Raw genomic sequence first — 26,760 nt, 5'->3', positions numbered from 1 at the left:
TGCTGGTATGGATGAGTAAGTTTTCCTGTAATATACAGTACAATAAAATTCTGATTACAATGTGGGACTGTAAAGTCTTAAGTTGCAGAGCAGGCCTGGATAACTTCTCCACAGATGTAACAACAATAGTTATTTCCAGACATGTCTCCACACAAGTCATTTATACATGAGGCAAACTAGAGAGTGTTATCTGTCACTAATCAACATAGGTTTTAAGTATTATTGAAAATAGTTGTAATACTCCCATGTTGATTTCTTCACATTTATTATAATGGTTGCTTTGTTTTGGGCAGTTTTCACTTGTGTGTTCCCCCAAACTTCCCAAATTTTAACAGCATACAGATGTCTGGGGGAGCAGCCACCATCACCAGACCCAGCAGACAGAAGCAGTAAGAGGAATTATTATCTTGTAATTTTACTAAAAAGGAAAAACTAAAATTTGGCACGGACACAGGCTCTGGTGCCCCCATTTCTCTTGGTCATCTCTAAGATGTTTCTACATCTTTATTGGAGTCATGTGATAAATTCAGTTGATTGAGCGTGATTTGAAAAGAAACACCCGTCTATATAAGGTTTTACATCTGACAGTGCATATCAGAGCAAAAATCAAGCCATAAGGTGCAAAGAACTGCCGGTAAAGCTCAGAGACAGGAATGTTTTAAGCCACAGATATGAAGGAATATACAAAAAAGTTATGATCACTGAAAGAGCACAGTGGTCACCATAAATCTTAAATGCAAGAAGGAAAAATCAGGACTCTACCTAGAGCTGGCTGTTCCACCAAAGTAATCGGGAAAGAAGGGCCTTGGTAAAAGAGGTGACCAAGAACCCAATTGTCTCTTTGGCTGAGCTCTAAAGATCCTGTATACAGATGGGAGAAATGTCCAGAAGGTCAACCATCACTGCAGCACTTCACCAATCCAATTTTTTTTTAGAGGAATGGCCAAAAAGAAACCACATGAAAATGAAACCAAGATTTAACTTTTTGGCCTCAATTCAAAGTGTTATGTCTGGAGGAAACCAGGCACTACTCATTACTTGCCCAATACCATCCCTACAATAAGCCATGGGGGTGGCAGCATCATGCTGTGGATGTCACGATGCCGGCTGGCAGGTAGTGGATCCTCTGTGCCAGAGAGGGATTGGCGTGGACCGTGCTAGAGGATCGGTTCTAAGTCACTACTGGTTTTCACCAGAGCCCGCCGCAAAGCGGGATGGTCTTGCTGCGGCGGTAGTGACCAGGTCGTATCCCCTAGCAACGGCTCAACCTCTCTGGCTGCTGAAGATAGGCGCGGTACAAGGGAGTAGACAGAAGCAAGGTCGGACGTAGCAGAAGGTCGGGGCAGGCAGCAAGGATCGTAGTCAGGGGCAACGGCAGGAGGTCTGGAACACAGGCTAAGAACACACAAGGAAACGCTTTCACTGGCACTAAGGCAACAAGATCCGGCGAGGGAGTGAAGGGGAAGTGAGGTGATATAGGGAAGTGCACAGGTGTAAACACTAATTGGAACCACTGCGCCAATCAGCGGCGCAGTGGCCCTTTAAATCGCAAAGACCCGGCGCGCGCGCGCCCTAGGGAGCGGGGCCGCGCGCGCCGGGACAGAACTGACGGAGAGCGAGTCAGGTACGGGAGCCGGGGTGCGCATCGCGAGCGGGCGCTACCCGCATCGCGAATCGCATCCCGGCCAGAGGCGGTATCGCAGCGCCCCGGGTCCGTGGAACCGACCGGAGCGCTGCAGTGAGAGGAGTGTAGCGAGCGCTCCGGGGAGGAGCGGGGACCCGGAGCGCTCGGCGTAACAGTACCCCCCCCCTTGGGTCTCCCCCTCTTCTTGGAGCCTGAGAACCTGAGGACCAGACTTTTGTCCAGGATATTGTCCTCAGGTTCCCAGGACCTCTCTTCTGGACCACAACCCTCCCAATCCACTAAAAAGAAGGTTTTCCCTCTGACCTTTTTGGATGCTAAAATCTCTTTGACGGAGAAGATGTCCGAGGAGCCGGAGACAGGAGTGGGGGGAACAGATTTGGGAGAGAAACGGTTAATGATAAGTGGTTTAAGAAGAGAAACATGAAAGGCATTAGGAATACGAAGAGAAGGAGGAAGAAGAAGTTTGTAAGAGACAGGATTAATCTGGCGCAAAATCTTGAAAGGACCAAGATAGCGTGGTCCCAACTTATAGCTAGGGACACGGAAGCGGACATATTTGGCGGAGAGCCATACCTTGTCTCCAGGGGAAAAGATGGGAGGAGCTCTTCTTTTCTTATCCGCGAATCTCTTCATGCGTGAAGAAGCCTGTAAGAGAGAATTTTGGGTCTCTCTCCATATGATGGAAAGATCACGAGAAATTTCATCCACAGCGGGCAGACCAGAGGGCAAGGGGGTAGGGAGGGGGGGAAGAGGGTGACGGCCGTACACCACGAAAAACGGGGATTTGGAGGAAGATTCAGAGATTCTGAAATTATACGAGAATTCGGCCCAAGGTAGAAGATCCGCCCAGTCATCCTGGCGGGAGGAAACAAAATGTCGTAAATAGTCACCCAAGATCTGGTTAATTCTTTCTACTTGTCCATTGGATTGAGGATGGTATGCAGAAGAAAAATTTAATTTAATCTTGAGTTGTTTACAGAGAGCCCTCCAGAATTTAGACACAAATTGGACGCCTCTATCCGAGACGATCTGCGTAGGCAACCCGTGAAGACGAAAAATGTGTACAAAAAATTGTTTAGCCAACTGAGGCGCTGAAGGAAGACCAGGAAGAGGGATGAAATGTGCCATTTTGGAGAATCGATCAACGACCACCCAAATAACAGTGTTGCCATGGGATGGGGGTAAGTCAGTAATAAAATCCATACCAATCAGAGACCAAGGTTGTTCGGGAACAGGCAGAGGAAGAAGAAAACCAGCGGGCTTCTGGCGAGGAGTCTTATCCCGGGCACAGATAGTGCAGGCTCGCACAAAGTCCACCACATCAGTCTCTAGAGTCGGCCACCAATAGAAGCGAGAGATGAGTTGCATAGATTTCTTGATGCCCGCATGACCTGCGAGATGGGAGGAGTGACCCCATTTGAGGATTCCGAGGCGTTGGCGTGGAGAAACAAAGGTCTTTCCTGGAGGAGTTTGCCTGATGGAGGCTGGAGAAGTGGAAATCAGGCAGTCAGGAGGAATGATGTGTTGAGGAGAGAGTTCAATTTCAGAAGCATCTGAGGAACGAGAGAGAGCATCGGCCCTAATGTTCTTATCAGCAGGCCGAAAGTGAATTTCAAAATTAAATCGGGCAAAGAACAGAGACCACCTGGCCTGACGAGGATTCAGCCGTTGGGCAGACTCGAGGTATGAGAGGTTCTTGTGATCGGTGTAAATAATAACTGGAAATCTTGATCCCTCCAGCAGATGCCTCCATTCCTCAAGTGCTAATTTAATGGCTAGAAGCTCTCGATCCCCGATGGAGTAGTTCCTCTCCGCCGGAGAGAAGGTCCTAGAAAAAAAACCACAAGTAACAGCATGCCCGGAAGAGTTTTTTTGTAGAAGGACAGCTCCAGCTCCCACTGAGGAGGCATCAACCTCCAATAGGAAGGGTTTAGATGGGTCAGGTCTGGAGAGCACGGGAGCCGAAGAGAAGGCAGACTTGAGTCGTTTAAAGGCGTCTTCCGCTTGAGGAGGCCAAGACTTGGGATCGGCATTTTTTTTGGTTAAAGCCACAATAGGAGCCACAATGGTAGAAAAATGTGGAATAAATTGCCTGTAATAATTGGCGAACCCCAAAAAGCGTTGGATGGCACGGAGTCCGGAGGGGCGTGGCCAATCTAAGACGGCAGAGAGTTTATCTGGATCCATTTGTAGTCCCTGGCCAGAGACCAAGTATCCTAGAAAAGGAAGAGATTGGCATTCAAACAGACATTTCTCAATTTTAGCATAGAGTTGATTGTCACGAAGTCTCTGAAGAACCATACGGACATGCTGGCGGTGTTCTTCTAGATTGGCCGAAAAAATTAGGATATCATCAAGATATACAACAACACAGGAGTATAACAGATCACGAAAAATTTCATTAACAAAGTCTTGGAAGACAGCAGGGGCGTTGCACAGGCCAAAGGGCATGACCAGATACTCAAAGTGTCCATCTCTGGTGTTAAATGCTGTTTTCCACTCATCCCCCTCTCTGATGCGGATGAGGTTATAGGCGCCTCTTAAGTCCAATTTAGTAAAGATGTGGGCACCTTGGAGGCGATCAAAGAGTTCAGAGATGAGGGGTAAGGGGTAGCGGTTCTTAACCGTGATTTTATTAAGTCCGCGATAGTCAATGCAAGGACGTAGAGAGCCATCTTTTTTGGACACAAAGAAAAATCCGGCTCCGGCAGGAGAGGAGGATTTACGGATAAAGCCCTTTTTTAGATTCTCCTGGACGTATTCAGACATGGCAAGAGTCTCTGGGGCAGAGAGAGGATAAATTCTGCCCCGGGGTGGAGTAGTGCCCGGGAGGAGGTCGATAGGACAATCATAAGGCCTGTGAGGAGGTAGAGTCTCCGCTTGTTTTTTGCAGAAAACATCCGCGAAGTCCATATAGGCCTTAGGGAGACCGGTTACTGGAGGAAGCACAGAGTTACGGCAAGGGTTACTGGGAACCGGTTTTAGACAGTCCTTGGAACAAGAGGGCCCCCAACTCTTGATCTCCCCAGTGGACCAATCCAGGGTTGGGGAATGAAGTTGAAGCCAGGGAAGTCCAAGGAGAATCTCCGAGGTGCAATTGGGGAGGACCAAAAGTTCAATCCTCTCGTGATGAGATCCGATGCTCATTAAAAGGGGCTCCGTGCGGAAGCGTATGGAACAGTCCAATCTTTCATTGTTTATACAATTGATGTAAAGGGGTCTGGTGAGACTGGTCACTGGGATGTTGAACCTGTTGACGAGAGAGGCCAAAATAAAATTTCCTGCAGATCCAGAGTCCAAGAAGGCCACAGAAGAGAAGGAGAAGGCAGAGGCAGACATCCGCACAGGCACAGTAAGACGTGGAGAAGCAGAGTGGACATCAAGAATTGTCTCACCTTTGTGCGGAGTCAGGGTACGTCTTTCCAGGCGGGGAGGGCGGATAGGACAATCCCTCAGGAAGTGTTCGGTACTAGCACAGTACAGGCAGAGGTTCTCCATGCGGCGTCGTGTCCTCTCTTGAGATGTCAGGCGAGACCGGTCGACCTGCATAGCCTCCACGGCGGGAGGCACAGGAACAGATTGCAGGGAACCAGAGGAGAGAGGAGCCGAGGAGAAGAAACGCCTCGTGCGAACAGAGTCCATATCTTGGCGGAGCTCCTGACGCCTTTCGGAAAAACGCATATCAATGCGAGTGGCTAGGTGAATAAGTTCATGAAGATTAGCAGGCATTTCTCGTGCGGCCAGAACATCTTTAATGTTGCTGGATAGGCCTTTTTTAAAGGTCGCGCAGAGGGCCTCATTGTTCCAGGATAATTCAGAAGCAAGAGTACGGAATTGTACGGCATACTCGCCAACGGAAGAATTACCCTGGACCAGGTTCAACAGGGCAGTCTCAGCAGAAGAGGCTCGGGCAGGTTCCTCAAAGACACTTCGAATTTCCGAGAAGAAGGAGTGTACAGAGGCAGTGACGGGGTCATTGCGGTCCCAGAGCGGTGTGGCCCAAGCCAGGGCTTTTCCAGACAGCAGGCTGACTACGAAAGCCACCTTAGACCTTTCAGTGGGGAACTGGTCCGACATCATCTCCAAGTGTAATGAACATTGGGAAAGGAAGCCACGGCAAAACTTAGAGTCCCCATCAAATTTATCCGGCAAGGATAGTCGTAGTCCAGAAGCGGCCACTCGCTGCGGAGGAGGTACAGGAGCTGGCGGAGGAGATGGTTGCTGGAGCTGTGGTAGTAACTGTTGTAGCATAACAGTCAGTTGAGACAGCTGTTGGCCTTGTTGCGCAATCTGTTGTGACTGCTGGGCGACCACCGTGGTGAGGTCAGCGACAACTGGCAGAGGAACTTCAGCGGGATCCATGGCCGGATCTACTGTCACGATGCCGGCTGGCAGGTAGTGGATCCTCTGTGCCAGAGAGGGATTGGCGTGGACCGTGCTAGAGGATCGGTTCTAAGTCACTACTGGTTTTCACCAGAGCCCGCCGCAAAGCGGGATGGTCTTGCTGCGGCGGTAGTGACCAGGTCGTATCCCCTAGCAACGGCTCAACCTCTCTGGCTGCTGAAGATAGGCGCGGTACAAGGGAGTAGACAGAAGCAAGGTCGGACGTAGCAGAAGGTCGGGGCAGGCAGCAAGGATCGTAGTCAGGGGCAACGGCAGGAGGTCTGGAACACAGGCTAAGAACACACAAGGAAACGCTTTCACTGGCACTAAGGCAACAAGATCCGGCGAGGGAGTGAAGGGGAAGTGAGGTGATATAGGGAAGTGCACAGGTGTAAACACTAATTGGAACCACTGCGCCAATCAGCGGCGCAGTGGCCCTTTAAATCGCAAAGACCCGGCGCGCGCGCGCCCTAGGGAGCGGGGCCGCGCGCGCCGGGACAGAACTGACGGAGAGCGAGTCAGGTACGGGAGCCGGGGTGCGCATCGCGAGCGGGCGCTACCCGCATCGCGAATCGCATCCCGGCCAGAGGCGGTATCGCAGCGCCCCGGGTCCGTGGAACCGACCGGAGCGCTGCAGTGAGAGGAGTGTAGCGAGCGCTCCGGGGAGGAGCGGGGACCCGGAGCGCTCGGCGTAACAGTGGAGGTGTTTTTCAAAGGTTGTAACAGGGAGACTGTCATGTTTAAGGGAAAAACTGAATAAAGTATAATTATATTCTTTAAGGGGTACTCCGCCCCTAGACATCTTATCCCCTATCCAAAGGATAGGGGATAAGATGTCAGATCGCCAGGGTCCCACTGCTGGGGACCCCGGGGATCGCTGCTGCAGCACCCCGCTATCATTACTGCGCAGAGCGAGATCGTTCTGCACATAATGACGGGCAATACAGGGGCCGGAGCATCGTTACGTCACGGCTCCGCCCCTCGTGACGTCACGGTCCGCCCCCGTCAATACAAGTCTATGGGAAGGGGTCGTGGCGGTCGCCACGCCCCCTGCCATAGACTTGCATTAAGGGGACGATCCGTGATGTCATGAGGGGCGGAGCCATGACATCCTGTGCTCCGGCCCCTGTATCGCCCGTCATTACGCACAGAGCGAACTCGCTCTGTGCAGTAATGATGGCGGGGTGCCACAGCGGCGATCCCCGGGGTCCCCAGCAGCAGGACCGCTGCGATCTAACATCTTATCCCCTATCCTTTGGATAGGGGATAAGATGCCAGGGGCGGAGTACCCCTTTAATGAAAACTTGATTCAGAGTGCTCTGGACCTCAAAGAGGGCTAAAGGTTCACTCCTCAACAAGACAGTGACCCAAAGCACACAGCCAAGACAGCACAGAAGGGACTTAGGGACAATTCTGTAAATGTCTTTGAGTGACCCAGCCAGAGCCCTGACTTAAACCCAAACATCTGTGGTGTCCCGGTACCGTATTGCCTCCAGTACCTAGTGTAGAGGTCCCCAAAGTCAGAGTAACTACGTTCAGGTAGGGTTCCTCAGGTGGGACAGCCCCTAGTCGGCTCTCCTAAAGTATATCTTTAATATTAATAAATGTATATATTAATAATTATAGCTATTTTATATAGGAATGTATAGTACTTAACTTGTTCAGCGTCGCAGGACCTTCGATCATGTGACCATGCTAGTAACCTCAATGGTATGTTGCAGGACCTTAGGAGGTCCTAAAATCTCTGTAATGGTGATTGACATCCGTTTGGACCAATTAGAGTTAGTCCAGCCCCTGCCCATATAAGGGAGCTGCATCCAATTATCGCTCTCTTGGGTTGCTGCTCTAGTGGATGCCGGACTAATAGGATGGTATACTACGCAACTTTCAAAGACACGCTAGGCCTCAGAACCAAAAATTGTGAGTTTTACACTAATTCCTGCTAATGCTAGCGTGACTACTGGACCGCAACTAATTCCCCTAAATCCAGTGGAACAGCGCAATAGACTAAAAGACTTCTAAAGCAAAAGTCCCAACAATTGTCAATCTCCAAAGGAAGTTGTTGTTATGATAAGAGACTGTTATGTTAATGAAGTGTACAGAAAATTTTCAGTAAAGTCAACTCTGTTTACAGAAGCTTTCTGGTTGTGGACAATCCATTATTATTATTATCTACCTCAAACCTATTATCATCTACCTCCCTATCGTTCCTTGGAAGGGCGGCGGTTGAAAAAGCTTTATAGAGGAGCCCTCACCCTGGCCTAACGGATAGCAAGGGTTAACAAGCACCCTTTAATATCCACACAGCTACACTCCCCATACCCTACATCCCCCAAGCTACCACACAAACATCAAAAGAACAAAGGAAGAAAATCCCCAAATCCAGGTGTGCAACCCTTGTGGCATCATACCTAAGAAGACTGGAGGCTGTAATCGCTTCCAAGGGTGCTTTCCAATGTGTAAAGGCCTAAATACAATGTTAAATTGGCACTGTCAGACATTAAAACTTTTTATATGTTGTATATCTTGGCAAATTTACCTTAAAAATACCACCACTAGGAGCCTCCATACCTCCTGGGACACTGATGAGTCCCACAGCAGCATGAGCGTGTCCGAGGGTCATGGACACAAGATGGCTGATTGACAAGGCTACAGGAAGAACACAGCCTGCAGCAACACTGTTGTAAGGCTGGGTTCACACTACGTTTTTGCCATACTGTTTTCAATCCGTTTTTCTAAAGAAAACTGTATGGCAAAAAAACGGATGGAACAGTATGGAAAAAAGTAAACCTTATGCGTTTTTAAACAGTATACTATTTTTAAAAGTGCATACAGTTCCGTCAGTTTTTATTGAAAAAAAACCCATACGTTTTTGAAAATTTTGTCCATTTTTAATAGGAGGGGTCTTGGGTGGGGACTTTAGGATTCAAATGCGCATGTGCAAAGTAAAAATGTATACGTTTTTCCCATATGGAACCGTAAACATGTGCGTTTCCCATTGACGTCCATGTTAAAAAAAGTATGCGGTTGCAGTACGGTTTTTAAACTGGAGACAAAATTGTGGTCGTCAATGGGAAACGCAAATGTATACGGTTCCATACGGGAAAAATGTATACATTTTTACTTTGCACATGCGCATTTGAATCCTAAAGTCCCCACCCAAGACCCCTCCTATTAAAAATGGACAAAATTTTCAAAAACGTATGTTTTTTTTTATATAAAAACTGACGGAACTGTATGCACTTTTAAAAACAGTATACTGTTTAAAAACGCATATGGTTTACTTTTTTCCATACTTTTCCATCCGTTTTTTTGCCATACGGTTTTCTTTAGAAAAACGGATTGAAAACAGTATGGCAAAAACGTAGTGTGAACCCAGCCTAATACAGAGTTTTACTGAACATATGCCTCCAGATGTTACAGAACTACAACTCAAAGCATGCCTGGACAGTCAAAGGATGTCTGGGCATGCTGGAAGTTGTAGTTTTGTAAAAGCTGTAGGCACACAGCTGAAGGCAACACTGCTACAAAAAAGAGTTATCCAAACACTGTACCTCCAACAATTCCAAAACTACAAGTCTCAGCATTACAGGACTGCCAAAGGATTATACACATGAATGACATAGGAACAGAAAATGTATGCATAAAAAAACCACTGTACTTTCAGCACTAAACCTTTGCACTAATTTAGGAAGATGTAAGTTATATACAGTGTTCACCATAATGTCTTTGGTGGTAGAGTACAGGCAATCTGAAATAATCACTGTGTGTGTGTGTGTGTGTGTGTGTGTGTGTGTGTGTGTGTGTGTGTGTGTGTGTGTGTGTGTGTGTGTGTATAGCATAAAACCAGAGAGGAAAGGGTTACAAAGTAGGGCTGCCAGGCTCCTCAAAAAAAAGCAGTGAGTAAGCAGAGTGAGGGAGGGGAGGAGTAGTCACAGTGCAGGCAATAGAGGGACACGCCCCCTCCCTTTGGGAAGATGGAAAAGACAGCGAGCAACAGTTATATGCTATTTTATAGTGAAATATTGGTGACAGATACATAAAAAATATATGTACATGATCAAGATTAGGTACTGAGTAACATATAACATTTTTTTTTTTTGTTTGTTTTTTTGTGGGATCTGACAGGTATGCTTTAATGCAATATTTTAGTTTTACCTTTTCAATGAATTACCAAATATTTCTAACATTCTGTTTTCACCAGTGCAAATACATTGGTGGGGGAAACGTGATTATTTTTGAACCAGACCACAACATAACAAAATGTTAACAAAGTTCAAAGGTCCAAATACTTTTCTAATACATTGTATAGTGAGAAAAAGATAAATGTACTACAGATGTAAAAGATGATTGATGCTTACACCTTGATTCCACAAACAAAACAACACTCTGGCATGTACTCTACTCAGACGTGTGCCCTCCCTGGATTGTAAATCCTGGACTTTTTAGACTGGGTTCACATGAAAAATGTATGGAATGTAAAAACAGGAAATTTCCCACATTTGACTAACCGGCAGCCGCTCAGAAATGTGCTGTCTCATAGACAGTAATGCATTTCCTTGCGGACTCCACAGAAAGAATAGACATAACTATAATCAGAATTTCTGTAGCAAAAACCTCTGGTGCAGTAATTCTGCCATTCAAACAGTGCAACAGAATGCCATTAAAATCAATGGGACTCTGCTGCTGTGGAATGTCTGTGCGGAATATTCATGCAGAATTCCGCACAGACATTCTGTCATGTGAACACAGCCTTGAAAGGACAAGACTCCAAGACTCATGAGTTATCCAAATTGTAAGCTATAGTTCGTCCAATCCTGGAGATAATAAATTGTTATTTTATCCAGGAACTATAGCTTAAATCATGGATATCATGGGAAACACAATGCGGTATTGATCAGTTATCTGTTTAGAAGTAACTCTACATTTTCTTATCATATCGTTTTTGTATAGTTGGTCATACCTATTGGTGATCTGTGTTGATTTTTTACTGTATTTATTATAAGTTATGTTTTAGTAGGGCTTTAGTTTCAGTCATTCTGTCTAAATCTGGGTTGACCTTCATAGTATTCTGATTGCATCTACTACCAACAGCCAGGCCCTCAGCAATCAGTTTCTTGCACAATGAGAAGTAGTTGTCCTCACAAAAGTACAAATATGGTAGCAAACATTTTCCATAAATATTATGCATTAATCTGATTTTTTTTTTGTACAAATTTTGCTTGTTCCACTGCTTCTTAAAATGTATAAAGTAGTACTTTTTTTATTTAGCCTGTAGCTATGTGGCCAGAAAACTTTACAAATAGGTGAAAGCTAAATAGGCTCCAGTTATTTGGCCACAAAGTTAACACACAAGCACTCTGTATTAATTGCCTCTAAATCCTAGATTTTATCTTTGAAGCACAATGGGGGAGATTTATCAAAACCTGTGCAGAGGAAGAGTGGTGCAGTTGCCCATAGCAACCAATCAGATTGCTTCTTTCATTTTCCACAGGCCTCTAAAGAGGCCTGTGGAAAATGAAAGAAGCAATCTGATTGGTTGCTATGGGCAACTGCACCACTCTTCCTCTGCACAGGTTTTGATAAATCTCCCCCAATGTGAAGGAAATGCGAGGATAAATGTGGTTTGTGTTGCCTTTGTGGCTCCAATCATACAGCCAGATAGTCATTGCAGTGTCTGTCCTCAGCATTTTCCTTCTTAATCAGAATAACATCATAAACAATTCTATTCACAAGCGCTGAAGTGACGCATCATTACAAGCCAGACAGAAAGATATCTACAATCTTGCCATATGACAATGATGACAACAATAAAGTAGAAATTCAGTCGGCACTGCCAGGATCCCAATTGCTGCACCTGATATGCGGGAGCATGTCCAGCTACAACTGACCTCACAGGTAAACATCAGAAAGTTTAGTGCTCAGTGGTCCGTATTACAAATAGACTTAAAGGGGTACTCCCATGGAAACCTTTTTTTTTTTTTTAAATCAACTGGTACCAGAAAGTTAAACAGATTTGTAAATTAGAAATGTGGATGCGTAGCTCTACAACATAGAATGTACGAGGTTAACTGGATGCCTCTCACCCAAAAGAGTAAAAGGGATTGAATCAAAGAAAAGAAAATAAATGGCAACTGTCTGGCAATACCAAGAGAAGAAATCGATAAGATATACCAAAAAATATAAATTTATTATATATACCTCAATATATGAACATGAGATATAGATATCAAGTGACAATTAAAATACAATTTAAGAAATGATGATATTAACCCCTTAACGACGCAGGACGTATATTTACGTCCTGCGCCGGCTCCCGCGATATGAAGCGACCCCGCATCACATCGCGTCGGTCCCGGCGCTCATCAACGGCCGGGACCCGCGGCTAATACCACACATTGCCGATCGCGGCAATGTGTGGTATTAACCCTTTAGAAGCGGCGGTCAAAGCTGACCACCGCTTCTAAAGCGAAAGTAAAAGTATCCCGGCTAGTCAGTCGGGCTGTTCGGGACCGCTGCGGTGAAATCGCGGCGTCCCGAACAGCTTACAGGACACCAGGAGGGCCCTTACCTGCCTCCTCGGTGTCCGATCGACGAATGACTGCTCCGTGCCTGAGATCCAGGCAGGAGCAGTCAAGCGCCGATAACACTGATCACAGGCGTGTTAATACACGCCAGTGATCAGCATAGGAGATCAGTGTGTGCAGTGTTATAGGTCCCTATGGGACCTATAACACTGCAAAAAAAAAAGTTTAAAAAAAGTGTTAATAAAGGTCATTTAACCCCTTCCCTATTAAAAGTTTGAATCACCCCCCTTTTCCCATAAAAAAAATAAAACTGTGTAAATAAAATAAAAAATAAACATATGTGGTATCGCCGCGTGCATAAATGTCCAAACTATAAAAATATATCATTAATTAAACTGCACGGTCAATGGCGTATGCGCAAAAAAATTCCAAAGTCCAAAAAAGCGTATTTTGGTCACTTTTTATACCATTAAAAAAATGAATAAAATGTGATCAAAAAGTCCGATCAAAACAATCAGATCACGGCGCAAAAAATGAGCCCCCATACCGCCCTGTACGTGGAAAAATAAAAAAGTTATAGGGGTCAGAAGATGACATTTTTAAACGTATACATTTTCCTGCATGTAGTTATGATTTTTTCCAGAAGTACGACAATATCCAACCTATATAAGTAGGGTATCATTTTAACTGTATGGACCTACAGAATAATGATAAGGTGTCATTTTTACCGAAATGTGCACTGCGTAGAAATGGAAGCCCCCAAAAGTTACAAAATGGCGTTTTTTCTTCGATTTTGTCGCACAATGATTTTTTTTTTCCGTTTCTCCGTGAATTTTTGGGTAAAATGACTAATGTCACTGGAAAGAAGAATTGGTGATGCAAAAAATAAGCCATAATATGGATTTTTAGGTGGAAAGTTGAGAGGGTTATGATTTTTAAAAGGTAAGGAGGAAAAAACGAAAGTGCAAAAACGGAAAAACCCTGAGTCCTTAAGGGGTTAATAATTTGCCTTACGTGGGGCACCTAATAAAATAATAAAAGATGGATTCCACGAATTAACTAAATTACTTGGTAGAATGAATATATTGGTAAAATCAATATGTTTCCATATGGTCACCAATTCACACAAGGAATGGAAAAAATCACAATGACTCAAATAAAACCTAGGTGGATTGTGTCCCCTATAACAGAGTAAATTGCCCTGCAATAAAACAACCTGCAATGGAAAGAACAACCTGCAAATGAAAATGCAACCTACAAATACAAATATAAATGTAGTGTGGAACCTGCAAATAAAATACAAATAAAAATACAAAATATGGTGCTGATAGTATCAAACAACTGTGGTTTCCAATGATAACCATAAGTTCTATCCTGTAAATGAATAGATTGCGATCTTAGTATAGTCCTGTGTGAATTGTGGCCATATTCATATGTCCCGCATTTATTGAAACAGTCTTTCTTTTTTGCCAATTATATCCACTTAAAGATGGTATTGAATACACCGTGTCAGTGTTTTTCTGTTTGTTCCCTATGCTGTACTCTCTATAATCGCTGTATTGGTATGCAGCGTGATGGCTGTAAATAAAATTGTCAGCACTTTCGTGCCACTCACCGCTCCTAGGGTCTAGCTGGCTGTGTCACGCTCGAGCTGGGGTGGCGATGTGCGGCCACGTCTCCCTCAGCGAGCTCCGAGGATGGCAGTGCTCGGCCGGTCAGCGTGTTTCTCAGCGGCGTCTGACGTCAGCAGTCAGCTGAGTGTTTGTTGTAAATGCTTATTTTGAGCAAATGTTAGAGTCTTTTTCTTTTCCAATAGGATTAATCAGCAAACGGTCAGCATACGGTCAGTAATCCTAGGGCGATATAAGGCAATTATTTCATTCCTGTGGCATTATTGTGAGTAAGTCCTCATAGGTATAAACGGGTAGAAAACGCACCAGGGTAGGTGCTAAGTGTGAATACAGTTCAGTGGGATCCGGCTTCCAAATCAGACTACAGACGCGTTTCGGGGTTTGGCAAATTAACACCCCTTCTTCAGTGGTGTATGTACATACACCACTGAAGAAGGGGTGTTAATTTGCCATAACCCGAAACGCGTCTGGTGTCTGATTTGGAAGCCGGATCCCACTGAACTGTATTCACACTTAGCACCTACCCTGGTTCGTTTTCTACCCGTTTATACCTATGAGGACTTACTCACAATAATGCCACAGGAATATATGGAGGTATATATAATACATTTATTTTTAACTTCATATTAACTCTCAAGGAATAAATACCACTGAACGAGATTCACACTTTGTAATTATTTACAGTCTGTCCAAGATTGCCTACTTACCCTTAGGTTCTATTCATACTACAGAGATTCAGGGTGGAATTTCCTCTGTTCCTTTTCCATGTTTAAGACGCAGAAATTATCCAGAATCAGCACCCAGAAGAGATCGGTGGCACTAATTGAAAGGGGGCTGCGTGCAGCAAGCATTTTAAATTCATGCAGTGATGTTGGACACCTTCCAGTGCTAACCAGCTAATTGGGTGATTGCTGAGGGCTTCCAGACAGTCTGAATTGGCTTCTACAATAACCCCCGTCTGGTGAATTACTTCAGTGGTTGCCTGACATTGCTGCAGGATTTAAATCTCCTGCTGTCCACACACCAATCAAAGCTGCTGATCTGTGCTAAGAGCTTCCCTCAGACTGCACCATTGTATGCTGGGCAGCCACAGTATGGTATGTCTGGAAGACTCCGTAGTGGTTCACCAGGTGGGGTTGGTTGTAGATGCCATCTTGTCTGGAAGCCTACAGCAAACAAATGTGACTTCTCTTCTTTGGCAGATTGTACCTACAGATTCCACATGTTGAAAAGTGGTATAATTAAAAAATAAGGATCACGGTACAAAAAATTTGCACTCATACAGCCCTTTATACAAAAAAATAAGAAAGTTAGAGGTGGTCAAAATAGGGCAATTTTAAACATACTTATTTCATAAAAAGTTTGAGTTTTTTTTGAAAAGCAGTACAATAATCGAAAAGAATGTAAACAGGGGTATCAGACAGAGTTCTGCCCTGCAATCCATAGGATTCTTCAGACTGAACCCATCGCCTGTAGAAACCACTGTTTGCCTTGACAGCTTGGAGATTGCATATCAACCTTAGGAATGAAACCCCAGGACTCCACAAGATTCTCTGCCATAGCGAACATGGCTCTAAACCACTTAGAGAGAACTGGGCCCTTTTCTGTTTCCTTCATGAAGTCTTCATGACAGAGAGAAGAGTCTCATCCGCTTTGAAGACCCTTGGTCCTCTAGAGGCAGATCCAAAAGATTTTCTCAAGTCAACATCACGATCCCCTGACCTAAAGGACTTCAAAAGCTGCAGTGTCTTCTTGGTAGAGTAGAAGACAGAAGAAGACTCCTTGTCATCTGATGAGAATGAGAAATGTAAATCCTCACGGTGTCTTGACTCAGAGATCTCTATCCAATGAGGCAAATGATGCCTCAGACTGTCCTGGAGTTGCTTTATGGATCCTGTGATGTAGCCCTTGACCCATATCATCATGTCCTGCATAATTGGCTCACCCTGGGACTGGACAAGAGGACATCAGTTTGGACAATGGGAAAATCCATAAGAGTCCTCTTGAGGTGCATTACACTCATAGCAGACCAGATGTTTACTCTTAGGAGATGCTTTTGAGCTCACTGCCTCTGTAAAACCCTCTCTGGGAGATGACATTATCTAGAAAAAGACTAAAATTTGTTATGTTGAAATGATAAAGAAAATAGCTCTGCAGTGGGGACACCATACTAGCAAAAACAAGGAACAATTGTCCAAATGATGAAGTAAAGATGAGCAACTGAAATGTCATCTAAGCTCTGCCCCAAGGGACAGATCAAATCCAACAACTGCCTGTTTTATAATATATTTGACAATAAGTTTCCCCCTGCTTCCTATCACTAAGGAGACAAGTAAAACATACGTGCAGGATCTAAAACTTCCTACAAGATGCTGCAGGGAGAGCTCTGAATGGAGCTGAGGAGCCAAAAGTGACACACACCTCACTTCCAGCGAGATAGTGGAACTTATGACAGTTGAATGGAGCAGCGGAGATGCCGCCACAACAAGATAAAACAAAGTCTTATGCAAAAAGACCACACCGGAGCTGAAAATAGATGGAGGGGTAAGAAGAAAAACACTGACCTCCAGAGAAAGATAACTGCCATCTCACTGTCCAAAAATCCAGAAAAAAACATAGTGGGCATGGAGTTGACCTCCCTCTTTATTGTGGGTCCACGTTGTTTCATTAATATACTACTTGGGCTCATTAAATCATTCTGCCATCCTACTAGTAAACGGGGGGTTAACACCCCATCTATACTGCTGGTAGGACGTAAGGGAAATGGTGCACAAAATTGCACCTAATCCTTAGTTTCATGGCTCATCAGGGAGCGCATTCATCATATTGTCAGCACGGGGAATGTCTGCAGTGGCTAAGGGGAAAAAAAATCCAATTATAGTTCAAATCTTTACTCGGGTTTCATATAACATTGTGTATAACTGGTATGTTAATAAGCCTGCCTAATCAACCATAATGAATTGCATGAACTTTATATGCTAGTCCAAAATTCTGTGCTGATTCATTTCTCAGTATGTCTAAGTATTGGTCAGTATAGTGGTCAGAGTTGTTTGTTTGATTTTTTAAATTTCTTTTTAAGACACTTCACATCTTCCTCATAGATATAGATTTAAATGGGCACTGTCATGAAATAAAAAAATTATATGTTGTAGTACTTAAGTACTACAACATATTTCTAATATACTTTAATTAAAAAAAGTGATTTTAAACCACTTTAAAATCACTTTTAAATTCGTCCACTAGGGGTCGCCCTCCTAGTGGCCGAATGCATTCGGCAGTGACGTCATTACAGAATTTCGACTCATTTAAGCCTGGCAATGAGTCGAAATTCAGTCACTGCGGTGCGCTTTGAAGGAAGTGGATGCGCGCAGGCTCCCGAGAACAAGGTAAAGTATTATGCCGGGGGAGGGGGGGTTGTTCACCTATACAGTATGCCTCCAGTTTCCCCACTACAACCCCCAGCATGCCCTGACAGCCAATAGATGTCAGGGCAAGTTGGAAGTTGTAGTGGGGAAACAGCTGGACAGATCCGGTGTTCACCTATACAGGGTGCCTCCAGTTGTTTCCCCACTACAACTCCCAGCATGCCCTGACAGCCAATAGATGTCAGGGCAAGCTGGGAGTTGCAGTGGGGAAACAGCTGGAGGCACCTTGTATAGGTGAACTAAGGGCGGAAGTGTCGGCCCCAGCAGGCATCAGTGACGTGGTGCCTGCTGGGGAAGTCTGCCTGGTAGTGAGCACACTACCAGGCAGACAAAAAGGCATTTTTAATATGTAAAAAAAAAAAATTTAAGGCAGGGAGGGGGTTAGGGATAGATGGGTAATAGGCAGGGACAGAAAAAAGAAAAAAAGTGATGGTGGGAGCTACCCTTTAAAATACAATATACTGGCTATCATAGCCATCCCAACAAAGCTTAGAAAGTTACTGCAAACTGTGTTACTGTAACAACCTGTCACGATGCCGGCTGGCAGGTAGTGGATCCTCTGTGCCAGAGAGGGATTGGCGTGGACCGTGCTAGTGGATCGGTTCTAAGTCACTACTGGTTTTCACCAGAGCCCGCCGCAAAGCGGGATGGTCTTGCTGCGGCGGTAGTGACCAGGTCGTATCCACTAGCAACGGCTCAACCTCTCTGACTGCTGAAGATAGGCGCGGTACAAGGGAGTAGACAGAAGCAAGGTCGGACGTAGCAGAAGGTCGGGGCAGGCAGCAAGGATCGTAGTCGGGGGCAACGGCAGGAGGTCTGGAACACAGGCTAGGAACACACAAGGAAACGCTTTCACTGGCACAATGGCAACAAGATCCGGCGAGGGAGTGAAGGGGAAGTGAGGTATAAATAGGGAGTGCACAGGTGAACACACTAATTGGAACCACTGCGCCAATCAGCGGCGCAGTGGCCCTTTAAATCGCAGAGACCCGGCACGCGCGCGCCCTAGGGAGCGGGGCCGCGCGCGCCGGGACAGGACAGACGGAGAGCGAGTCAGGTACGGGAGCCGGGATGCGCATCGCGAGCGGGCGCTACCCGCATCGCGAATCGCATCCCGGCTGGAGACGGTATCGCAGCGCACCGGGTCAGTGGAGCTGCCCGGAGCGCTGCGGTAGCGAGAGAGAAGCGAGCGCTCCGGGGAGGAGCGGGGACCCGGAGCGCTCGGCGTAACAGTACCCCCCCCCCCCTTGGGTCTCCCCCTCTTCTTAGAGCCTGAGAACCTGAGGAGCAGACTTTTGTCTAGGATGTTGTCCTCAGGTTCCCAGGATCTCTCTTCAGGTCCACAGCCCTCCCAATCCACCAAAAAGAACCTTTTTCCTCTGACCGTCTTGGAGGCCAGTATCTCTTTCACTGAGAAGACGTCAGAAGAACCGGAGACAGGAGTGGGAGAAACTAATTTGGGAGAGAAACGGTTGATGATGAGTGGTTTAAGAAGAGAGACATGAAAGGCATTAGGAATACGGAGAGAAGGAGGAAGAAGAAGTTTGTAAGAGACAGGATTAATTTGGCACAAGACTTTGAAAGGACCAAGATAGCGTGGACCCAGTTTGTAACTGGGGACACGAAAGCGGACATATTTAGCGGAGAGCCATACCTTGTCTCCGGGAGAAAAAATGGGGGGAGCTCTTCTTTTCTTATCGGCAAACTTTTTCATGCGAGATGAAGCCTGTAAAAGAGAATCTTGGGTCTCTTTCCATATGGTGGAAAGATCACGAGTCACTTCATCTACAGCGGGCAAACCAGAGGGCAAGGGAGTAGGGAGGGGGGGAAGAGGGTGACGGCCGTACACCACGAAAAATGGGGATTTGGAGGAAGATTCAGAGACTCTAAAGTTATACGAGAATTCGGCCCATGGTAGAAGATCTGCCCAATCATCCTGGCGGGAGGAAACAAAATGTCGTAAATAATCACCCAAGACCTGGTTAATTCTTTCTACTTGTCCATTGGATTGAGGATGATATGCAGAAGAAAAGTTTAATTTAATCTTGAGTTGTTTACAGAGAGCCCTCCAGAATTTTGACACGAATTGGACGCCTCTATCCGAGACTATCTGTGTGGGCAACCCGTGAAGACGAAAAATGTGTACAAAAAATTGTTTAGCCAACTGAGGCGATGAAGGAAGACCAGGAAGAGGGATGAAATGTGCCATCTTGGAGAATCGATCAACGACCACCCAAACAACAGTGTTGCCACGGGATGGGGGTAGGTCTGTAATAAAATCCATACCAATCAGAGACCAAGGCTGTTCGGGGACAGGCAGAGGATGAAGAAAACCAGCGGGCTTCTGGCGAGGAGTCTTATCCCGGGCACAGACAGTGCAGGCTCGCACAAAGTCCACGACATCCGTCTCCAGAGTCGGCCACCAATAGAAGCGAGAGATGAGTTGCACAGATTTCTTGATGCCTGCATGACCTGCGAGATGGGAGGAGTGACCCCATTTGAGGATTCCGAGGCGTTGGCGTGGAGAGACAAAGTCTTTCCTGGAGGAGTTTGCCTGATGGAGGCTGGAGAAGTGGAAATCAGGCAGTCAGGAGGAATGATGTGTTGCGGAGAGAGTTCAACTTCCGAGGCATCCGAGGAACGAGAGAGAGCATCGGCCCTAATGTTCTTATCGGCAGGCCGAAAGTGAATTTCAAAATTAAATCGGGCAAAGAACAGAGACCACCTGGCCTGGCGAGGATTCAGCCGTTGGGCAGACTGGAGATAGGAGAGGTTCTTGTGATCGGTGTAAATAATAACTGGAAATCTTGATCCCTCCAGCAGATGCCTCCATTCCTCAAGTGCTAATTTAATGGCTAGAAGCTCTCGATCCCCGATGGAGTAGTTCCTCTCCGCCGGAGAGAAGGTCCTAGAAAAAAAAACACAAGTAACAGCATGCCCAGAAGAATTTTTTTGTAGAAGGACCGCTCCAGCTCCTACAGAGGAGGCATCAACCTCCAATAGGAAGGGTTTAGATGGGTCAGGTCTGGAGAGCACGGGAGCCGAAGAAAAGGCAGACTTGAGCCGTTTAAAGGCGTCTTCCGCTTGAGGAGGCCAAGACTTGGGATTGGCATTTTTTTTGGTTAAAGCCACGATAGGGGCCACAACGGTAGAAAAATGTGGAATAAATTGCCTGTAATAATTGGCGAACCCCAAAAAACGTTGGATAGCACGGAGTCCGGAGGGGCGTGGCCAATCTAAGACGGCAGAGAGTTTGTCTGGATCCATTTGTAGTCCCTGGCCAGAGACCAAGTATCCTAGGAAAGGAAGAGATTGGCATTCAAACAGACATTTCTCTATCTTGGCATAAAGTTGATTGTCACGAAGTCTCTGAAGAACCATACGGACATGCTGGCGGTGTTCTTCTAGATTGGCAGAAAAAATCAGGATATCGTCCAGATATACAACAACACAGGAGTATAAGAGATCACGAAAAATTTCATTAACAAAGTCTTGGAAGACGGCAGGGGCGTTGCACAGGCCAAAGGGCATGACCAGATACTCAAAGTGTCCATCTCTAGTGTTAAATGCCGTTTTCCATTCATCCCCCTCTCTGATGCGGATGAGATTATAAGCACCTCTTAAGTCCAGTTTGGTAAAGATGTGGGCACCTTGGAGGCGATCAAAGAGTTCAGAGATGAGGGGTAGGGGGTAGCGGTTCTTTACCGTGATTTTATTAAGACCGCGGTAGTCAATGCAAGGACGTAGAGAGCCATCTTTTTTGGACACAAAGAAAAATCCGGCTCCGGCAGGAGAGGAGGATTTACGGATAAAGCCTTTTTTTAAATTTTCCTGGATGTACTCCGACATAGCAAGAGTCTCTGGGGCGGGCAGAGAATAGATTCTGCCCCGGGGTGGAGTAGTGCCCGGGAGGAGGTCAATAGGACAATCATAAGGCCTGTGAGGAGGTAGAGTCTCAGCTTGTTTTTTGCAAAAAACATCCGCAAAGTCCATATAGGCCTTAGGGAGACCGGTTACAGGGGGAACCACAGAGTCACGGCAAGGGGTACTGGGAACCGGTTTTAGGCAGTCCTTGAAACAAGAGGGCCCCCAACTCTTGATCTCCCCAGTGGACCAATCCAGGGTTGGGGAATGGAGTTGAAGCCAGGGTAGTCCAAGGAGGATTTCGGAAGTGCAATTGGGGAGGACCAAAAATTCAATCTTCTCGTGATGAGGTCCGATGCACATTAGAAGGGGCTCCGTGCGGAAACGTATGGTACAGTCCAATCTTTCATTGTTTACACAATTGATGTAGAGGGGTCTGGCGAGACTGGTCACTGGGATGTTGAACCTGTTGACGAGGGAGGCCAAAATAAAATTTCCTGCAGATCCGGAATCCAAGAAGGCCATAGTAGAGAAGGAGAAGGCAGAGGCAGATATCCGCACAGGCACAGTAAGACGTGGAGAAGCAGAGTAGACATCAAGGACTGTCTCACCTTTGTGCGGAGTCAGCGTACGTCTTTCCAGGCGGGGAGGACGGATAGGACAATCCTTCAGGAAGTGTTCGGTACTGGCACAGTACAGGCAGAGATTCTCCATGCGGCGTCGTGTCCTCTCTTGAGGTGTCAGGCGAGACCGGTCGACCTGCATAGCCTCCACGGCGGGAGGCACAGGAACGGATTGCAGGGGACCAGAGGAGAGAGGAGCCGGGGAGAAAAAACGCCTTGTGCGAACAAAGTCCATATCCTGGCGGAGCTCCTGACGCCTTTCGGAAAAACGCATGTCAATGCGAGTGGCAAGATGGATGAGTTCATGTAGGTTAGCAGGGATTTCTCGTGCGGCCAGAACATCTTTAATGTTGCTGGATAGGCCTTTTTTAAAGGTCGCGCAGAGGGCCTCATTATTCCAGGATAATTCTGAAGCAAGAGTACGGAATTGTACGGCGTACTCGCCAACGGAAGAATTACCCTGGACCAGGTTCAACAGGGCAGTCTCAGCAGAAGAGGCTCGGGCAGGTTCCTCAAAGACACTTCGAATTTCCGAGAAGAAGGAGTGTATAGAGGCAGTGACGGGGTCATTGCGGTCCCAGAGCGGTGTGGCCCATGACAGAGCTTTTCCAGACAGAAGGCTGACTACGAAAGCCACCTTAGACCTTTCAGTAGGAAACTGGTCCGACATCATCTCCAAGTGCAGGGAACATTGGGAAAGAAAGCCACGGCAGAATTTAGAGTCCCCATCAAATTTATCCGGCAAGGATAGTCGTAGACCAGAAGCGGCCACTCGCTGCAGAGGAGGTGCAGGAGCTGGCGGAGGAGATGATTGCTGAAGCTGTGGTAGTAGCTGCTGTAGCATCACGGTCAGTTGAGACAGCTGTTGGCCTTGTTGCGCTATCTGTTGTGACTGCTGGGCGACCACCGTGGTGAGGTCGGCGACAACTGGCAGAGGAACTTCAGCGGGATCCATGGCCGGATCTACTGTCACGATGCCGGCTGGCAGGTAGTGGATCCTCTGTGCCAGAGAGGGATTGGCGTGGACCGTGCTAGTGGATCGGTTCTAAGTCACTACTGGTTTTCACCAGAGCCCGCCGCAAAGCGGGATGGTCTTGCTGCGGCGGTAGTGACCAGGTCGTATCCACTAGCAACGGCTCAACCTCTCTGACTGCTGAAGATAGGCGCGGTACAAGGGAGTAGACAGAAGCAAGGTCGGACGTAGCAGAAGGTCGGGGCAGGCAGCAAGGATCGTAGTCGGGGGCAATGGCAGGAGGTCTGGAACACAGGCTAGGAACACACAAGGAAACGCTTTCACTGGCACAATGGCAACAAGATCCGGCGAGGGAGTGAAGGGGAAGTGAGGTATAAATAGGGAGTGCACAGGTGAACACACTAATTGGAACCACTGCGCCAATCAGCGGCGCAGTGGCCCTTTAAATCGCAGAGACCCGGCGCGCGCGCGCCCTAGGGAGCGGGGCCGCGCGCGCCGGGACAGGACAGACGGAGAGCGAGTCAGGTACGGGAGCCGGGATGCGCATCGCGAGCGGGCGCTACCCGCATCGCGAATCGCATCCCGGCTGGAGACGGTATCACAGCGCACCGGGTCAGTGGAGCTGCCCGGAGCGCTGCGGTAGCGAGAGAGAAGCGAGCGCTCCGGGGAGGAGCGGGGACCCGGAGCGCTCGGCGTAACACAACCCTACATATTTGTGGATCCACTGTGCTGCCCTACCCGTTTGGCTTTGGACCAAACTCATGAGTAGTGTCTGAGTACCCTCTGGGTTTTAACCCTTCATCCCGCTCCACTTCTGCTGCTAGAGGGTACCAGGTCACTTCCCAAGAATATTCCTTGTGTGATAATCGCTGGCTAGGCAGATCAGATAATCCCAGTGCCCTTGTAAACAAGCAGAGGTGGAATTGGTGCTTGTGTGAGTATCAGGCTGGCAATCAGATAGCAGAGTTGGGTTTCAAGCAGCAGAGTTGTGGCAGGCAGAAAACATTCTGGGTCAGTGGTCCCGGTCATGCACAAGAGGTTCAAGCTAAGACAATGTCTGGTAAACTGGCACAAAGTCAGATTCAGGATAGCAGATCAGGGACACACATCTTTGTTTCGGAGAATCAGCTATTGCTTAGGCTCAGTTGAACAGGTGGGCCAGAACAGAGCTATCATGGAGCTGGACGCGGGAAGAAGACAGGAAAAAGGATGAAAAAGCCCAGACTTGACAACAGGGAAGCGAAGCAGCCCAGTAACGATGAATGCCTTGACAGGCCATACACCAGCGGCTTCTGACCACTAGTATTACAGTTATAAAAGGGTTCTCCAGGTCTATAGTATTAATGGCCTACTAGTACCTTACTAGTGGAGTAACAATCACATTTGCCTTAGCTGTGACTTTGGACAAGTCCAGTCCCACAGCAGCACTTATAATTACACAGAACCAGTGTTAGAGCTTAATGTGAAAAGGTCATATCAAGGATGAAACAAAAGAGGGTGTCAAAAAGTAAGTTTCTACAAGTGCCATGCAGGTGGGATTGGATAATTTCTATTCTATTTAAAGAGCCACATCAATGATATGGAAACCTTCAAGATATGGAGCCTCTCAAAATGGAGCAGAGGGAGGCATAACAGTTGCTGCACATTTCCTGTGCCTGTAGTCTTTACACCCATCCCTCCACTGGATACAGCACACACATGGTTCCCTGAGCAGCTTCTTATAGGAAATAAAGGGCTAATACACCTTGGTGGGGCTTCGAGGGGGGCTTAATAGATTCTTTATAGAACCTATTAAAGCTAGTATGTGACAAGTTGGTGAAGAGGGGGCCTAGGCCCAACATTTACCATAGAGCCAAAAGCTTACAGGAATATTGGAATTGTACACTGAAGTAATTAAACCACATTAAAATACATATCATAAGAATAGCTGAAGGAAAAAAAAACTACATGTGCATCTGATCTATTTATTTATTTCATCTGTGTGGCAAAAGAAAAAATTTAAATGTTAAAAGGCTTTTAGTTTATAGCTCAAAATGATTTATTATATACTTCATTTGTTTTAGCCAATGTGACAACACGTTAGAGTTCCCCTGTAAATGAAAACTTAGCTATAAAGCTGTAGAGAGCAGATATGTTGCAATATCTGGAACAGTAAGCTTAAAAGTTTCAATAAGCACAGAGGGTACAAACCAGGGCTCAAGTCCTGCAGGAACGCGTGGGAGCTGAGTTCCTGCACTTTTTCCACAGCAGGAACACCATTCCCATTAGCAGGAATCCTGCAGGATCAGCCCTTGAGTGGAAATCTTGGGTGAGTTCCCACACTTTTTTTTCCCAGGACTTGACCCCTGGTACAAACCTTACAATAAAAATAATAATATTACATTTTTTAAATAGTGCCAACATATAAATACAAAAAGGTAACAAACTAACAGTTCAATCTGTTTTACGACCTGCCAGGGGTGAAACAAAAGGTTGCAAACTAGGTTGGGAACAAATAGGAACAAAGTAGAAACAGCACTTATGGACTCCAACAAATGGCACCAGACTAAACTCAAGAGAATAAAAGTCAGTACCCACCATAATGGTCTCCTAACAAAAAGTGTCTTGAAGAGCATAGTCCCTGTACTTTTCAGAAGTCCAAAGGGGAATGGTTGCCTGTGTTGCCTGTTTCTGCAGCATCAGTGGAAGAACCAATCCAGTGTGCGGAGAGCCCCAGTGTGCAGACAGTTTGAAGAGATAAGCTCTGGTTCTGGTGTAGCCTGGCCAGCCTTAAGAATGAGTACAATCACTTGTGGGAAGAGTCTGTAGGTTGTCGCTGATAATGACAACTGAGCACAGCTGTGCCGAGTGGGTAGAATGTTGCCAAGTTCCCCAGCGCATTTGAGTGTGTTGCCCTCTTTTGAGAGGCTGAGCCTTCATTTGTTATTTGTTATCAAGAGCCAATCTTCTATTGTTACCAGGTTTTGGGCCCAGTTCACATTAACTCTGATTTAGCACCCCTGCTGTTGACACCCCACTGAAATGACCCCTTAACAGTCTGATAATATGGATACCACCCTTTTTCTCCTGGTTGACAACCTGCACTAAGCCTCACAAGCCATTTGCTTCAAGTTTAAGGGTTTTTAGTGCTAAACCAAAGCACTTATCTACCTAGTTGGTGACACCTCTCTACCTACTGGGGTACCTGTTTACCTACTGAAGGATCTATATACTGGGGGGTATCTTTCTGCCTAAAGGGGGCAAACTACCTAAGTACTCAAAAGGGCACCTATCTGCCAAGAGGGGCATTATTACGATTTGGGGCACTATGAATGGGTAAAAGGTAAAGATAATGCTGGAAAAGTATGGAGCCTAAGATGTTTGTCTGACAGATTCTGTGGATTTGGGTCATGGAAGGATGAAGTTGTCATCATAGTCTGAGCGGATGGAAATGAAAATAAAAGAGAACAGCTATGATCAGAGAAGTTCTCTTCAATGAGTAACTAGATATAACTGCACTGTAAATACTTTAATGTTCTGCAGATCCTGGGTGTAGAATCTATCTACCATTATATGATCACTGTATCTTGTATTTTGGTCTGTGTGTAGAGCAAACAAATAAACCAAAGAAACTTGATGTTTACCCCCACCCCCTTAAAAACTGTATTACACCACAGGTTCTAAAGTAATCATCTAATCATCTACTGTGG

This window comes from Hyla sarda, chromosome 1 (assembly GCF_029499605.1).
Source record: "Hyla sarda isolate aHylSar1 chromosome 1, aHylSar1.hap1, whole genome shotgun sequence".
In the NCBI taxonomy this organism is placed as follows: Eukaryota; Metazoa; Chordata; class Amphibia; order Anura; family Hylidae; genus Hyla; species Hyla sarda.
Note: the sequence above shows the minus strand (reverse complement) of the source record.